The 18,474-nt window shown below is 32.4% G+C and overlaps 1 protein-coding gene across 2 annotated transcripts in view; it reads right to left on the reverse strand.

Moving 5' to 3' along the window:
- The window catches only part of FSTL5 (follistatin like 5), an 838,269-nt gene that overhangs the window by 575,855 nt on the left and 243,940 nt on the right, over positions 1-18,474 (reverse strand). The window lies entirely within an intron of this gene.

Genomic DNA, 18,474 nt, shown 5'->3' on the forward strand with positions numbered 1-18,474 from the left:
TTCAAACTGTCTCTCATCTGCAGCTCCTGTGCTTTCTTCAAGCTGTAGCTCCTCTTCAAAATGTCATTCACAGCTGCACTGAGTTCCTTCTGTTTGTCAGCTCATTTATATGGCTCTACTGATCAAGGCCCACCCTGAATGGGTGGGGCCATGCCTCCATGGAAATATCTCATCAGAGTTATCACCTACAGTTGGGTGGGGCACATTTTCATGCAAACAACCTAATCCACACATTCCAACTTAATCCCCACTAATATGTCTGCCCCACAAGACTGCATCAAAGAATATGGCTTTTTCTGGGGGACATAATACATTCAAACCAGCACATTCTCCTAAGGGAAAAGACGAAAAGTTCATGCTAGAATTAAAACCATGAAAAATTATGCAAGCATTTGCAAAAGACCAGGAAAAAAGATGTGAAAAAATGAAACAGTTGAATAGGCAGGGTGATATACTATTGTACTTTTTTGTACTTTTATCACTTTTTTAGTGTTTATTGCAAAAGGAAATCTAAATCAAGTCAATTATGACTAAAAAATAGTATTATTGATTTCAGTGTTGGGCACTTTCTCCCCATCTTTATACCAGAATTCATATCACTTGGTGATCTAAAGTTCATAGGGTCCAAATTGGAGCTGCCATTACAATTCAGGAATTTGACTCCAATCTTATATTTTATATACTTTTATATCCTAATTATTTTTTAAATTTTCTTATTATAAGAGTGAGTTACCAAGAGAAGGGAATCATTTTGCATTTTAGTGACAAATTGAGGCACCTTTTTGTCTCTATGCAATTTCCTCTCTTTTGTGGGAGGAACAACTTGCTGTTTCCCCTTAAAGCCTGTTCTCCAGTTCAGAGATTTGGATTAGGATATTAGTCATTTTCTAGAAGCTAATGAACTATTTTACACAGCTAGAAGCTGCTTGTTGCATGTAGCTTCTACAACTAAAGAAAATTTAATTAATTCACATGCAATTCAAAAGAAAGCTCAAATTATGGAAATGAATAGCTAGTATATATCCTTTCTGACAGTAATTATCCATGACTAATGCTAAACTTAAATTTCAGCTGAGATTAAACCAAATTAATCTGATCAACATGTCAAAGATTTCTTTAAGTGCATTCAATCAGGTAATACACTAAATGAATTCTAATCTAGATCTTATATCCTGTTATGGTATTGCATGATAGAATAATATTTGTTCATACAAAGACCTATAAATTTAATAAGTATATCAATTTATAATTTTTCTGTCTTTAGAGCATTACAAAAAACCCTCAGGTTTTTAAAATCAAACATAACTGAAACATGAAACAATTAAAGATAGCAATTCATAAAGAAAAAGAATTAGATTTAAAGAAGGCCTTCATAGATTCTAAATCACCATCCAATGCAAGGAATTTATTTAAGATAAACTTTATCAAACAGTGGCTCTAAATTAAAGTAAATGTTAATAAAACTTTATTTATTTTTATGTGCAAGGTGCTAATTTAGCTGCTATATGATAAAAACAGGAGTCATTAATGCCATATCAGGTGGCTTACAAAAGGCAGAACTTGAGCATGCTCAAGGAGATTTGCAAAGATTTGGGGGGAGAGAGGAGAATGAGATGGATGATATCAGGTACAACCTCACAGGTAATGTACCATATAACAGTGGAGGTTGATATGAGGATAGTCAGGGAATTGGATAAAGAATAATTCCAGATTTAAAGCAATAATAGCAAAGGGAGAGAAAAAACAGGTTTTGATGAGCTAACTGCCTCTAATGATTGTGGTATGATACGAACATATCCATCAATTTAAAGTTGAAAGTTACTTGGGGTGTTATTTCCATCATAAACAGCACATTGTTACAATACAAACTCCGTGTATTATGTTAACTTTGATTTGCTAAAAAAGCAGCAATTTTTTTTGGTATAGATTGAGATTTTAGTCTTTGATTTTCTGTTCTCCTTCCATCCACTCTAAAAATGGGAGACTTTTTTTTCTAGTCTAAAATTATCAAGCTCTTTAGTATTTTTTTTAGGATCTATTTATAATCTCTTTTGTGATTCATAATTCTGATATGTCTCTGTCTTTTTCATACATCTGAAAGTTAGTCTCCACATGGCACAAATATGACTTAAATATCTTAAAATTCATTATTGTAATAAATACATTCATTATCCTACTAGAATTATTAATAATATTATATAGTTGTATAGTTATTTAAACCCCATATAATCTGTGCCTATTATAATCTCTAACTACCTGGATCTTACTGATTTAGCTCTATTCCACAACTCTGTTTTGTTTTGGCCCATATGACTATATTTATTGTTTTTCAGTTTTATGGTAAACTACTTTTTCAGTTACAACTTTTGCATATTTGGAATCTGCCTTCAACAAGGTAAAATCTAGATTTTTAAAAAATGTGTTGCTTAACCAGGGCTAAATCTTATTTAAGATACTTTAAAGGATTATTTTATTAGTTTCATTGGCTAGTTGAGTGGGTTTCCTAGCCTTCTAAATATTTTGGTTTTGGTATTTCCATCACAGGCTTTTTGTTACATTCAACCATTTGATAAAACAAAATAAAACTATACAATGCATCAAGAAATATCTCTTCACATAAATGTCTTAATTTGCATACTATGATCTTTTCCTTATACACTTTTATATCATGTAAAATTTGCTTTGATTAAAATGTTTTTCTATTTTACATTTTTGGCGGGCAGATACAACAGGTTAGGTATAATTTAGAAGAAAGCATTATGTGGCCTGGCTCCTCAGTCTCCCTGTCCAGCCGATATAGCTGGCATTGTTCTTCACTAGGGCTTTCTGAGATTGTGCCTTTTGGGCTCCAGACTGTGATTTCCTTGTGTTTCCACCTTGGTCATTAACCTTTCCTTTCCTCTTTTCTCTATTTGGCGTCTCCTCCTTGGGGGGTATAGATATTATGCAACAGAACTCTCTATATGAAGGAAATCACGAAAGCACTGAAAAATTATACTAAGATGCATTTCACATTCTTAGAGCCAGAGGGGTCTCGTGTTTTAGTAGGGATATAAATAAAAAGTGAATATTTTATAAGAGAAAAAAAATGTCACATGAAAAATACAAAGTGATATGAAATTTTGGAAGAGGGAGACAATTATTCTTGAGGAATAGTGAGAAAAGCTTCTTAATAGAAGTCAGATATGATCAGAGAATTAAAAAAAATGGTTAGGATTTTGACAGATGGAAATTGGTTGGAAAGGAAGAGTGTGAATAGGCAGGAAAGCAAATCACTCTGTCCTCTAAAATTCAACTTTTCTATCACTTATATATTCATTACAAGTGCTTTCAGAGTGATAATTCCTTAAGTTGATGAGCCAGTCCTTACACCTGTCTTAATAATGGAAAGTTAGCAGGAACCTCCAGTATCTTTTCCTAAATTGTTTTTAATTAATCACATAGCTTTAAAAATTTCATAAGAACAACCTCCAATATAAATATTTCTGTGCAGCTAGTTTCTTGAGAAATAGCTCTGAAATAGAGAGGAATGACAAAATATACCTCCAAACCAAGTCTCCCTTCTAATATTAATTTCTGTTTGTGTATACTGACTAAAGCATGTTCCTAAAAATTTTACCTCATTTGACCTTTATAACATTCCTATGAAATAAGTGCTATTTGCTTCCTATTTTACAAATAAAGAAACAAGCTTAGAATAGTTATATATCATGTCCTAGGTCATACAATTGGAAAATAATGGAACCGGGCTTAAAACTGCATTTGAGCTATTGAGCATGGCATTGTTCTGCCTAGTTTTTGTTCTAGATGATCTTTATTGTTTTGGTGTAATCCATAGAAGATATGCATAATAGGTAATTGGAAATGTAAAACATGAGCTTAGTAGAAAATGAAGAAATCAGAATGTGCCAACCATCTACATACAATAGAGGTAAAGATAAGTAAGTAAATGGGACATAAGGAAATACAATGTATATAGAAGCAACTTGACTATGGAAAAGTTTATCAAGGGTATTAGGAGTACCCTCACCCTTAGCTAGTGGCTTTTTCCTTTAAGCCCTTTTGCCCTTTATCAGTTGCCCCTAATTCAACTTTTATCCAATTGCTTCCGATTGGCAGATTTTCTTCCTTGTCTCTCAGTGGTCTTAAAGGCAAATAGTTGAATGAATATATATATCTTTCACAGATATTCATAGACATAAGGACCCTCTCAAGTTAAGAAAAGAATCAATGTTCTTTTATATTTATGTTTATATATTTATATTTATATGTACACATATACAATCTAAGTATACATGTGTGTATATATACATTCACATACATTTGACGCTTTTGCTATCAGTTGTATTTTCACTTTATGATGGTATACTGAATTCATGAACATTAATTTGTCCTTTGTCAAACTCATTGAAAAGCATTAAGAGGAAAATTATTTTCAAAGACCTGTACAAGGATGGAGAGATTTGGGGGTGAGATAACAGTGAAAAAATTTTGGAAGCTGGAAAGCAGATGCTCAAGTGGGAACTGACTTAGTTGCCCTGAGAAAACTAATCCCAGATTTGTAGTGGAGAACACTATGGACCTTATTTACCGCACAGATTCCTCAAAATGTACATAAAGTCTCAATACCAAGGACCTCTGGAAATGCGAGTGACAGTGAGCACTGATGAAAACTGTTTCAGAAGTCACTATATTGCTAAAACCCAACTCTAATACAATCCTGATAGCAATCTGAAGGTTTAGTCACTTTGAAGGTATGGATACTGAACACTAAATGCAGTAAACAGCAGCTGTCTCCCCAGGTGCCTTCCATGCAGCAGTCTGCCAGAATGGTGACAGCCAGAGTCTTAACCTTCAGGCAGGTGAACCAAAGACCCCTCCTTGAGGTGTCTGAAAGATCTGAGCAACTGGAAGATCCCTAAAAATGAAACACCCAGATCACCCTCAGCAAAGCATACATTTTCATCCAGTGCTCAGAATTTTGAAGTCAGTTTTCAGTGTCTTTCACTTAATAATGGGCAGAAAGCCAAAAGATTAGTGGATATCTGAATAAAATCTCTAACATAGAAGATAAGAACAAAAGAAACAAAGACAAAAAAGCATGGGAAAAAAAGAGACTATGCAGGGAGAGAAAAAAAAAGCTGAAAGAAATGTAATTGATATTCTCACAGTGATAAGCTAATCATTAATCCTGAAATAAGAACAAGAAACAATGTTATGAAAACCAAAAAAAAGCTTTTAGAATTGAAAATCTTATGGTTAAATGAAAACTTCCAAAAGAAATCTTTTTATGACAAAGTTATGAAATCTTACAGAAAATAGCCAATAAATAAATAACTTGTAAGAGAGGAAATATAAAACAAAATAGAAATCAATCCCAGAATTCCAAGATACAAATAATAGAAGATCCAGATGGAGAGAAGATAAAAATAGATAGGAAATAATGTAGATTACAAGGGGTGACAGTGTGATTGTGAAGACCTTGTGGATCACACCCCCTTTAGCTAGTGTATGGATGAATGGAGGAATGGGGATAAAAACTAAAGGACAAATGGGGTGGGATGGGGGGATGATTTGGGTGTTTTTTTTTCACTTTTATTTTTTATTCTTGTTCTGGTTCTTTCTGATGTAAGGAAAATGTTCAGAGAGAGATTGTGGTGATGAACGCATAACTATGTTATCATACTGTGGACAGTGGATTGTATATCATGGATGATTGTATGGTGTGTGAATGTATTTCAATAAAACTGAATTTAATAAAAAAATAGATAGGAAACAATTAATGAAATTATTAAAGTATTTCCATAACTGAAGGACATGATTTTCCAAATTGAAAGTTCACAGCATGCTCAGTAAAATTAGTTAAAATGGATCCACACCAAGACACACTGTGGGAAGACAAAGAAAATTTCTACAAGTATCCAAAACGAAAAAGAAAATGTTCATTCACACAAAATAGACTAGGCATCAGAATTGCTTCTGACTTCCAAACGGAAGCCAGGAAAGCAAGAACACCACAAAGCAGTGCAAAATTCTGAAGTACAGGGACCTTGTGTTGATGATGTCCCTGTCCCCGCTTTCCTCTCCATGCCCTACTTGCTCCTGAGTCAGTTAAGAACACTTCCATCTTTCTATTCTGGTGTTTTCAGTTAAGAACACTTCCATCTTTCTATTCTGGTGTTTCCCTTTGGTTTACTCCTGAAAGCTGGAGGTAGGCAATGATGAACACAGAAGCAACAAAACCAAAGCTTTCTTCCTCTGCCCCTATGATGCTGTCAGTTAGAACCTGGTCCACACTGCAGTCCTATTGTCAGTTGCTCCATCCGTGGTAAGCTTCTAGACTTGAAGATATTCTAATACAGTGATTCCTCTGAAATCTCCTCATTTCTCCACCAACATGCCCAGTTTCTTTCTCTGATTTTTGCTCACCTTCAGTGTCTCCTCTTCTAAGATACCTTCCTTTATATCCAGCTTAAAGTAGACTCCCTCCCCCCGCCTGCCCCCTTTAACATCAGTGCACTTTTGTAGAATCCCATGTTTTCTCTGCATAATACCTTATAAAATGATTATAGAACTACTTGCTTGAATTTTGTTTGATTCTTATGCCTTCAGTAAATTGGTGTTCCAAGAGAGTAAATGCTTTGCCTATTTGGTGAACAAATGTATCCTCAGGGCCTACCAGAGTCCCTGGTCATTTTGGATAAGTGAATTATTGAGTATGAATGCTTGATATACTAGCTGATAGTCATGCCACATGATTAAAACACAACATCAAATTTCACTACATTGTGAACTTTCTGAAAGTTATAGATTAAATAGATAAATGATAGATAAATAGAGATAGAGATACCACTTTTTTTAAAAGTATTGTTTGAAAACCCCATTGGGCACAAAATCTGTCCTTACAAGAAATATGTGAAAAAAAGATAACATAAGGAGCACAGATGCAAATCTTCATTCCTTTATGAAAAAATGGTTGATTAAAATGTTATACAGCTGGAAGACTAGAGCAGTAAGATATCCAACACTGAAATATAATAAATTGATTACATAAAACATAGTTTTCAAAAATGTGACATAACTAAAGAAATACACATCAAAATCATCCTTGATTTCTGTTTTATCTGGGCACTTTGTTTATAAGGCTCTTTTAACAATTGACTATTTCAACCTCATGAATAAGTGTTACCTTTATTTAAAACTCTCTCTGAATAGTAGAGTTTATCTTTAAAATTAAGATACCTTTTATGATAATGTAAGTCATAAGAAAGGTTTTCTAGTAATTTTTCTGAAATATATTAATAAATCACTTAAAAAAATCATGGTTGTTGTTTCAACTTCTTGAAAATCATATTTGTTCCTACTAAGGGAACAGCCAGTAAAATAAAAACATATTAGAAGACACAGTCACAGGTAAAAAAAAAAAAAACCATGAGCGTGTATGTCACATTCCTAGTTTTAACAGAGACACTCTATTTAATTTCATCAACTAAGAAATGCAAAATATTTAAAATTTAATTTACTCATTATGTTATATAAAGTGCTACTGTTTTCTATATCAGTACAGAAAGCTGATAAAGTCATCAATAATAAGGATGTATTTAAAATATGTTTCTCTTATTTTCTTGTAATTAGTATGTGGCCATTATATCCCCATGTACTAATTTGGAACACAGTAGCTGGGATCAAAACGAAATCTTCCAAATTATATTTTTCATTGATGTTAAGAGCACAGAGAACTTGAAATATACTGAAAAGATTTGTGAATATGAGAAGTTTTCATTTTACCAGAGATATGCTACTTTATGATATTTTCCCTTAATTTAAATCCTAATAATCATGATGAGACTCAACTCTGTTTTTAAGGTTATTCAGTGAATGGTTTCAGTAAGTTTTTCCTTATAACTTTAGCTGATTCTCATCTAGTTTGTGCCCAGGCTCATTAAGCTAGCTGACACACTTCGTAACTCAGACATGAGAATGATCATGTAAATTGAAGGACTGTACAAGAATTGATTTTTGTTAGTTACAAAAGATATGCACAAAGTATAGCAGTTTATTGCAAGGCTGGAGAGTTTGAATCCATTACTCAGGAAATAAACTGTCAATCAGGATTATTGAACAAAGGATAACATAATGAAAATAGTGGGTCAGAGAGATTAATTTAAAAATTATGTGCAACACTAATTAGAGCAGGAAAAGGCCAAAAACAATGGGATGACTTGGGGAAACTTCAGTAATGAGGACAAGAGTTTGTAAAAGCCGGTATTACCAAAGTGGCATTAGAAAAAGAGGTGGAGGGGTGTAGGTATTAAAAGGACAAAGTTAAAGAGAAAACGGAGAAAAAGACTAGGACAGGAAGAAAAAGGAAGTAATTTAAAATGCTTTAAAGAGAAATAAGCAATATGAGTAATTATAATATATATGAACTTAGAAAATAAATTACTATGGCATCATCTGAAATTCTGACATTCACCTTTTTGAAAGGCAGGAGCCCAGGCAGTAGGTGTTTGTTAGTATCAAGAGCTTCCCTTGATACTGTAAGCAACACTAAAAATTAGAAATTTATTTATTTTCAAAATGAAAACATTGTATATGTTAAAGATGCTTCCTTCTTGTTACTAGTTAAAATTAGATGCAATAGAAGAATGAAAGTTTCACTTGTGGGAAGGAAGGAGTGAATAGGAAATTATTAAAGGTGGGATTCTCATGCATACGGCAGTGTTTCTCCCACTGGGGGTGAGCGCATGAGTATGTTCTCGTTGTTTTTCTGAACATTTATTTTAATACATGTTTTCATTTTGATGATAATGCTTGGAAATTTTGCAAGTATATTTTAGAGCACGTCTAATATGTTTTTTAGCCATTAATGTCATGATATTGCAGTGCTGAGATTTTATTTGTATTTACAATTACTTGAATTTACAGTACCAATTTCATTGTATCTACAATTTACTTAAAATGATGGCATTTATTTTTGTTTTCCTGTTTATTTTATAGCATTTCAAGCAAACAGAGTTTGGAGTATAATATAATCATCACCCACATACCTACCAGTAGTATTTCAAAATAATATGTATGCATACATGTTTTTTGTTCTCATTGATTCCAGAAGTTATACATATAATTGAAGTTTCTTTGAAAACACTTTATTCCCACTTAATTCATTCCTTTCTCAAAGTTAGCCACTGTTCAATTGATGTCCTATCCATGGACTGTTAAGTTTTATATTATTTGCCACCAGTGCATAAACAATATACAATATCTCTCTGTTTTACAATGCTCGTATATGTGAGCATATTGTATATGTGTCCTTCTACAACTACTCTTGACAGTAATGTAACACTTTTTAAATGTATCCACCTTGATACATGATATATAATCCAGTATTTTGTGAATATGTCACAATTATTTGATTAGTTTCCCTAAGGGTGGGCATGCAGGTTGTTTCTAATGTCTCACTCTCTCAGTTCTCCACTGAGTATCCTCGTGAACATATTATTTCATATCTATGCTTGAGTTTCTCAAAGGTGTTTATCTAGAAAGACAATGATTGAATTTGAAAGGATTTTGCCAAAATGTGTTCCAGCACAGTTGTCAATTTATTCTCACAGTGCATTAGGAGTTTGCATTTTTCCATATCCTCGCCAATTGCTGATATTGTCAACCTCTGAAGTTTTACAATTGGCTGTGAGTGAAATGGTACTTAATTGCTATTTAAATTGCATGTCCCAGATTACTAGTGATTCTGAGCATTTTTCATATTTTATTGGTTATGTTCCTTCTACAGAGAATTGCCATTCAGAATATTCTCAAGTTTTGTACTACTTTTACTCTGTTTGGTCAGAGTTCTTTTCTTGCTTAAATCCTTTGCACTTGCATTGCAGTATATTATCCCAGATTGTGGTGTGTCTCTTATCAGTTGTTTCTGAAGACTTTAATATAGAAAAGGGTGTTTTTTTTTAATCTAAAGCTTTCTTATATAATAATTGCTCTTTGTTTTGTATTTAAATTACTATTCTCTCCAAGTTAATTAAAATCATCTGATATTTGCTCCTAAAACTTCTATTTGCTTTTCATACTTAGGCTTAGTTCACATGAAATTTGGTCTGTAACTGATATGAAGTAGACATCTGATCTTATTTCATTTTTCCATATAAATATTCTAAGCACCATTTGGTATAGTATTTTTACACTTGTTAGATCATGGGATTATTGTAGTACTTGTTAAAAATTCAAATTTCTAAGCCCTTCCATGGATCTAAGAAATTATAATCTACAGGTACAATGTGTATATTCAATAAATTCCTTGGGTTATTTGTATCAAGTTTGACCTGATTTATCAAATAGTTAATGTTTTTTTCCCCTCACTTGTAATTTCACTTCTGTCATACATCTATTTTCCATATGTGTTTTTGTTAGGTTCTGAGTCTTTCTTCTGTTATATTAGTTAATTTATAATCCCCGTACCAATATTGTGTTATAATCACTATAGGTTTATAATACATTTTCATTATTATATTAGCCATTATTATTTCATTATCTTTGGGCAGTTTTTGATGCTTATCAGAAGTATGCTTTACAGTAGACTTATTCTTTTAATGTGTTCTGGGTTTTGTTTCTGGTGATATTTGGAGTTTTGTAATTTAACTTGATAAGATTAAGTATGGAATTTTTTCATTTTTCTTCCTCTAATTTGGTTATGGCCCTTCAAAAGGATGGCATGATTTTTGTTTTTTTTGTTTGTTTGTTTGTTTTTTTAATTCTGGAAAATTATTGACCACTATTTCTTAAGAATATTGCTCTATTCTTTTTATAGAAGTCCTATAAATTGTTGGATCTTCCCATAGTAAACTATATCTTTAGCTGCTTTTTATTGTATTTTAATTAAGCCACCCAAAATGGCTGAATATATATATATATATATATATATATATATATATATATATATATATATTATGATTTGAATTGGTGGATGAAGATTTTCTGTACTTATCTACCTTCCAATTTCCAGCCTTCTAGTTGTAAGTTAATGACTCATTTCTCTGCACTAAGTACAATTCCAATGCTCTGTTCCTGAGGTCTTTCTAGATTTGGAACTCTGTTCTGTTTGCTATAATCAGAATGTATTTGCCACTTTAACATTAAATTTTCTCTACATCTGTAACTAGAAATTATCTTTCTTTTCTTTTTGGGGGGAGGCTCATCCATTTTTAAAATTTTTCATTATATTAAATTCTGAAACTTTATGTATTTTTATCTAGAGATAGGCTGTGGATAACAACACAGTCTTCTAATTTGCAAAAGATCCTAGCAATTAGATTACAGTAAAAAGATTCTAGGTTAATAATTACCATTATACTGATATATACTAATGTCTATTGCCAACAATCTATTGGCTTTGGAACTCATCTGGAAATATTCTGCCCGTCTAGAAGTTAGTCATCTAATTTGCATTTGTAATTAAAAATTGAAAGACAATTTCACAGAATAAACTTTATTGTCTTATGTTATTTCCAAAAATGAGACAAATTTGACATCATGAAAATAATGTAATGGGGAAGAACAACTGATTAATTATGTGGACAAATGATTAAATAATAGAAGGAGTCATAAACAATAGTACAAATGGTGTCACAGCATCCTATAATATTAACCTCATATAACTGTTTAAATAGAGAAACTAAGTAGAAAAGTTTATTTTATAAAGAGTAGGTTTATTTTAAACTTAGCACCTTCATCATAGCAAAATGTATCATATTCACATTGAAAATAAATGTTCAGTTTTAGTGAAATACCGCTCAAATTAAATTAATAAGGTAAATTTGGATATTATTGTTTTTATAGTTAGGTTAGTATTTAATTTATACTTTTATTAGGTTTTATAAATTTCTATTTTAGAAGTTATTCTTATATAAAATTTATAACTAGTTACATATTGATAAATAATTATAAATAGTAAATAATTTAAGTGAACATTTGTAATTTGCAAAGACCCCCCCATTAAATTATTTTAAATTAAAGTAATATTCATATTTTATATATAACTGGGAAGCACTCACCTAGAAAATGTTTAGAACTTTATAATCTCAGATAATTTGAAAATAAAAGGATTCATAAACAAAGTATCCTATCGTCTCAGGTAGCAGTAAATAGTAAATTGATCACATGTGAAAAAAAAAAGAGTCTGAGTACAACTTTCACGATTCCATCTATTTCAATTTTATTTGCACTGGCCATGAGCTATATAAAGGGATGACATTTTTTGTCAACCCTTTGCCCCTTTCTTTCCCTTTCTTCTAAGTTTCAGCCTAATACTATTTATACTGTAGTGTACATCAGGTTGATTATTTGTGAATTGCACTCCACAAGGATCCAAAAACAACTTCTAAAGTTGTGTTAATGTAAAATCAGTCAATCAATCAATCAATAAATAAATAAATAAAATGTGCTAATGTAAAGCAAAACAATTTTGTTTTAGAACACAATTTATATTGATTTAAGGATTGGCTGATATAAAGAATCAATATGTTATGGTAGATTTTTTCTAGATCCTCATATAAGGGTGGCATGAAAGAGAAGGCATGCTTAAAAAGAATATTTCCATATAAATATGGGTGCTAGAAGACTGAGCAAAATGACAAAAGTGAAAAGAAGATCCATTATACCCCATGAGTGTTCTTATCCTTGCATGTTTAAAATGTTGTGAGAGGAGAAAACTTTACAAGCTGCATAAAACTGTAGTAGAATTATTTTTATGTGTTTGGAGAATACAAATGAATGTAAAGCAACAACTTAGAATTCTGCATGTGTTGGCATAATTTAAAATATTCCTCATAATAGATAATAATAAAGGCCTTCAAAAGAATTTTGTAGTACAGATAATCCCCATCCTGAGAAACAAACCTCAGTATAGGAGAAGTACAATGGGGAAAAGTTGCTTCAGTTAAAGTGGGAAAAAAATTTTCATTTGAGGTTTTCCTTGACAAAGGGTAAATAGTAAAAACAAAAAGAAAGCTGGCATGGAAGGCTAAAGGATTGATAGCTGACTGGAAGACAAAGAAAATAATTCATGACTTCTAAATGTTGATTTCTATATCTAGATTGTATTGGCAGAATCAACCACATTTTTTAAAAAAATATTTTGCATTTTACAATATATATTATGGATATATCTTACATATATTTTACTCAATGAAATATTTTGTATATTTTAATTTCTTTCAACTCCTCTTCCAAATTTTATCAAGTTTTTATTTAACATTATTATTTCTCATCTGTGCTGTAGGAAACGTGAAAAAAAAATTTTTGTTTGCTTGCTTATTTACTTGCTTTTTTCCTAGTTTTACTATACTGGGACTAAACACATAACAAAACAAGAATGTCTGTGGATACTATATCTGATGCTAGCAACAGGTAAATAATGTAGAAAACTCCAAAACACTCAAAGGTAGAATTGAGGACAACTGTCTTTTCATAGTATTTATCTGAGATGATATTTTTGTTCATCTCTAGGAGAACCTTATCTTCTATTTCATGAATATATTTTCATTGTTAAAATAAGCCAGTAAAAGCTGAAAACTTCTGACTGCTGAATGAATGGCAGCTGTTCTACTTCTTTCCAAAGCAAAATGCTGTACTGCATTATAGGTAAATCTGGGATATTTTCCTGGTGGAATCCACCCATGGCAAAGCAACGGAATTACAAGCTTTTAAATCTTCTTTGCATGAAGTAGACTGCTGACCGCATCTCTTTGCCCTTTCCCAATTCCCTAAACATGACTCAGAAATGAAAAAATCCTGGAGCAGGATCGCATGAAATTCTTAGATAGTGGAGTCAGAGAAAATTAAGGAAAACATAATAGAAAGTCTGAAAAAAGATGAGAATAACACAGAAAGAGCTCTGAAGATTTTTTCTTTAGAACTTTTCAAAGTATAATTTTAATTTAAAATTTTGCTATAGAATAATCTTTTCCTGTTCTAACAAATACACCATATTACGTATTAATTTTGATGAAATAATTTATCACATATATTTCTGCAAATGGTTATAATCCAAGATTATTTACAGTTTCTTTGTAGACACATATTTTTTTCTGATGCACTATAAAATAAATCATATTTCAACTTCCTTTTTCATAACTGGTTATAAACCAGTCTCATTTATTCATACACTAATTTTTGTAAAAAAATGGCATTTCTAAATGTTATGGTCTCTAATTTTGGCTGGTCACTTCTGAACTTTGAACCATAAAGATTAATTTTGAACCCTTTAACTGATATTCTTCTCATAATCCCTTCTAAAAATATAGCTTCACAAGACCTAGAGCTTTAACAAAATTTCTAAATAATGTAGATCTCCAGTAATCAAATCTACATTATATATATTTTCCATTTATTTCAAAGCACTAATGCAGTCATTTTATACCATTCTCTTAAATGTTGCCATGTTTTAAAATACTGAGCCATTTAATCCAGAGCATTTACTAAATTTTGTATGTTTTAGCAAAATCAGATTTTGAGCTTATTAGTCAATTCAATAAAGGCACTATTCAGTTATAATAACAGTATTTTAAAATATGCAAAATTGACTAATTTGGTAATTTTAAATTGTACCTGAGAAGGTAGAGCAATTTAAATGACTTGGATCTATTCTTCGACCTATGATTCTGTTTCAATTCTAAACTTAAGTACTATTAATTGAAAAGCCTCAATAACGAGTGAAAAAAATTCTCACAGCTGACTGTTAATCATTCAGTATACCTTCTAGGGTTCCCCAAACAAATCTTTAAAATATCACAGAGTAGAAAGTAATGAGTCATTTTGTTTGATTGCTTGTAGTTAGTGTTTTAGTAGCACATCTGGAAGGAAGAGGCAAATGTTTGGACTATGTTTACACACAGTTGTAACTAATCATTGAATTTTGAACTCTACATTTGATGCAGCCCTTAGAGTATAACCAGTATTTAGAACCTAGCATTATTATTTACAGATGGCAAATCGGTTCATTTTGTTGTTGTTTCTGCTTTGGTTTTTAATCCAATAAAATCTAATCTGCAGAATGAAATTAAGAACACTGGACATGAGAGTTTGCACAAAGGACTTCAAATAAAAATGATCACATGCTGATTATGGTTAATTTAATGAAGAAATTGGACACTTATTTCAAACTGTGTTAATTAGATTTTTCTCTCTCTTATTTGGAACTGGAAGTAAGAGACTACTAGATGGTCACTGCATGTGGTTCAGGAACTCAAACATGCAGAATTGGAGGATGTGGGGGAGTCAGTGCTTTCATGCAGAGTGCAAACAGCTTTCAGGTGAAGGAGAGACAATGGGAAAGAAACAACAATCTGGAGGTCTAATAGATTTATGGATCCCGGCTCAAGTCCATGCCTAAGATCAGGTATCCTATATGATGACCTTTGGTTGCTTTCAAGAGACAAGCTCAATTCTAAATTATCTTGTTCTTCTTATTGCTTACAACAACTGAGTCTGGTTTTTGTTCTTGCAAGGAACATTCTAAACAAACAAAATTATATTAATGCAACAGTGGAAAAAGCAGATCTTGATGTTCACTTTTAGAATGTGCAATAGTCCTGAATTCGGCAGAGTGACAGGAAGCATGGGATTGAGGGAAGAGAAAAGGTACATGAACTACTCCTTAACATACATAAAGGTTATGGAATTACTGAGCACACATAAAAAAGCCCAAGGATAAATGGATTACCTTTTAGCCCTACAGCTACATAAAAAGGCACAAATGTTAATTTCCGTTGACATGCCCATATGCTTGCTGAGCCTGGTTTATATTGTTTTATGAATTTACCAGCAAAAGTTCATAAAAGACATCATGGTGACTTAGGTTCTAATGAGAAATTAAAATGCATTTTTTTTCTATCCAGAGAAAGGATAATTTCATTTTATAAACAATATTTGAATGGTGAATGTACTGAGACATCTTAGCCATAGATATATTTTATACCCACATGAATGTCCATAAGTGTATAGAAAAATATAAACATAAATGATTGTGCATAACAGCATTTTACTCAAAATTAAAATTTAACATGCAATATTTTTACTTCAATGCAGAATTTATTGTAATTAGCTAGTAACAATTATGGCTGCAAACAAGAGTATATTTCTAATAATTCTTGTAAGAAAAGAACTATTTGACAGTTAAAAAAATTATTAATATGGAAATGTTCACAGCCTTCCCTTCATTCCCATTCCCACTTCCTACCTCCCTTCTCTACCTTATCTTCCTTAAAGGACAAAGGTTTATATTTTATGGGATATAAGGGAGAGAAGTTCAATTTATTCAGTGATTAAAGAATCAGGATTGGTGGGAGAGGGGAGGGAAAAGCTACACAGACAAGGTGTGTGTGAGAACTTAGCATAACACATTTTTCCAGGGCTGCAGATGGATTCCAGAAAATTCGAGAATGGATACAAAAGTTTTGAGAAGTGCCAGTGTAGGTTAGAAGTAAAGCCTGTATTGGTCAGACTGACTGTACTTGTAACTGACAGAAAGCAAATGCAAGCTAACTATACAAACGAGAGAATGTTAGGCACTTGTAAATCAAAGCTCAGGAGTTGATTGTAGTTTTAGGCTTGGCTGATTTCGGGTATTCATAATATCATTATTGACCTATTTTTACTCTCAGCCCTCTTTCTTTTATTGCTGTCCCCCTTTTCTGGAATAGTCTTTCCAGCCAGTAACAATGATGATTCCAGAACCCTCCAGACTTACCTGAGCATAACTAGCATTTTATCTCAGGAAAAGTGATATTTTCCTCTGGAATATCTTCTCCTCAAAAGCCCTATTAGGGCCACATGCACATCCCTGGATTAATCTGTAGGTCTAGAAGGAAGGGATACTCTGATAGGTCATTTGGGGTGACATACCCCTTCTTGTTACGGAAAAACATGAATAGCTTGCTTGTTAGCCTCATCAGTTTGACAAGGCTAATTCCTGAAAGGGAATTATATGGGGCAGAGCAAAAGGGATTAGATGTCTTTTCAATGGTATTAAAGGATAGACATAAAGAAAGAATTCCTTTTTAATTACTTATGCCAGTTGAACTGACTCACAGATATTGAGGCATGTGATTTTTCCCTCTGAGAAGGATTACGTTTTATACACAATGTAAAGTCAATACTAACTGGGACAAAAGGACATGGCTTTTATAAGACATGGCCATTTCTTGGGAAACATCGGAAAGAATGCGTGAAACAATGAGACTGAAGGGACAAATGTTCTTTTAGCAAGGTAAAAATTGATTTCTAATCTCACCACATATTTTATTTTTCTTTAGACCTATGCTTAGGTACTTGAATAAGATGGATTTGGATATTTTTATTTAATATTTGTAGCTTGTTTTGAGATATAATTTATACATAATTAAATGCACAGAACTGAAGTGCTCAGTTTGCTGTGTTTTGATGATATTTAGACTGAATAAAATCACTACCTAAACCAAGATATAGAATATTCCCATCAAGCACCCTTATGCCCTTTCCTATCAATTTCCAAGTCTAAGCTCCCTTCCCCTGAGAGGCAGGGACAGCTCTGATTTCCATAAGGTCGGGCACAGTGCCTACTACCCACAAGATATTATGGGTATCATGAAAATGTTTTAATTCTGTGGTGGCTTGGAATTATGTATCTCAGAAAAACATGTTCTTAATCCTAATTCACTGCTGTGGATGTGAACCAATTATAAATAGGTGTTTTAATGAAGTTACTTCAGTTAAGGTGAGACTCAACTGAGTCAGGATATAGATCTTAATCCTATTAGTGACAGCCTTATAGGGAAGACCACAGAGAGGAAAGCCACAGGGAGCAGCCAGAAGCCAGAAGTCAACAGAATCCAGAGAAGCCAGGAAAGGCCACCATGAGCACTGCCATGTGACAGAAAGCCAAGGACCAAGGATCACCTGCAGCCAGTCCCAGAACATCACAGTCTCGTGGGAGAAAGCATCGCTTTGATGACACCTTGATTTTGGATTTCTCCTAGCCTCAGCACTGTGGGCCAATAAATCCCCACTGTTTAAGTGAACCCATTATACGGTATTTGTTTTAGCAGGCAGTTAACTAAACAGTTTTAAAATCAAAAGAAATGAATTAATTTAGGTAAAAGGAAATGTTTTAATATATAATATTTATATCTTTGTCTTTATGCTAACACGGTCATAAAATTTAATTCTGTGTGTGTGTGTGTGTGTGTGTGTGTGTAGAAAGGGGTCGATGAAGGCAAAAGTGTCAGGACCCATTAATGTCAAAATGCAGCCCTGGTTACTCTCAGAATAGAAAAGTTTTGTCTACTCTTGGCCTTTATATACATGAAATTAATCATATACTTATGGGAGGTATTGTTTTGTGTCTATAATTTTTCACCCAACATAATGTTTTTGAAATATGTTACTATGTATAATAGCAGTTATTTCATTTTTATGACTGAGAAGAAT

Source organism: Choloepus didactylus, chromosome 3, assembly GCF_015220235.1.
Source record: "Choloepus didactylus isolate mChoDid1 chromosome 3, mChoDid1.pri, whole genome shotgun sequence".
NCBI lineage: Eukaryota > Metazoa > Chordata > Mammalia > Pilosa > Megalonychidae > Choloepus > Choloepus didactylus.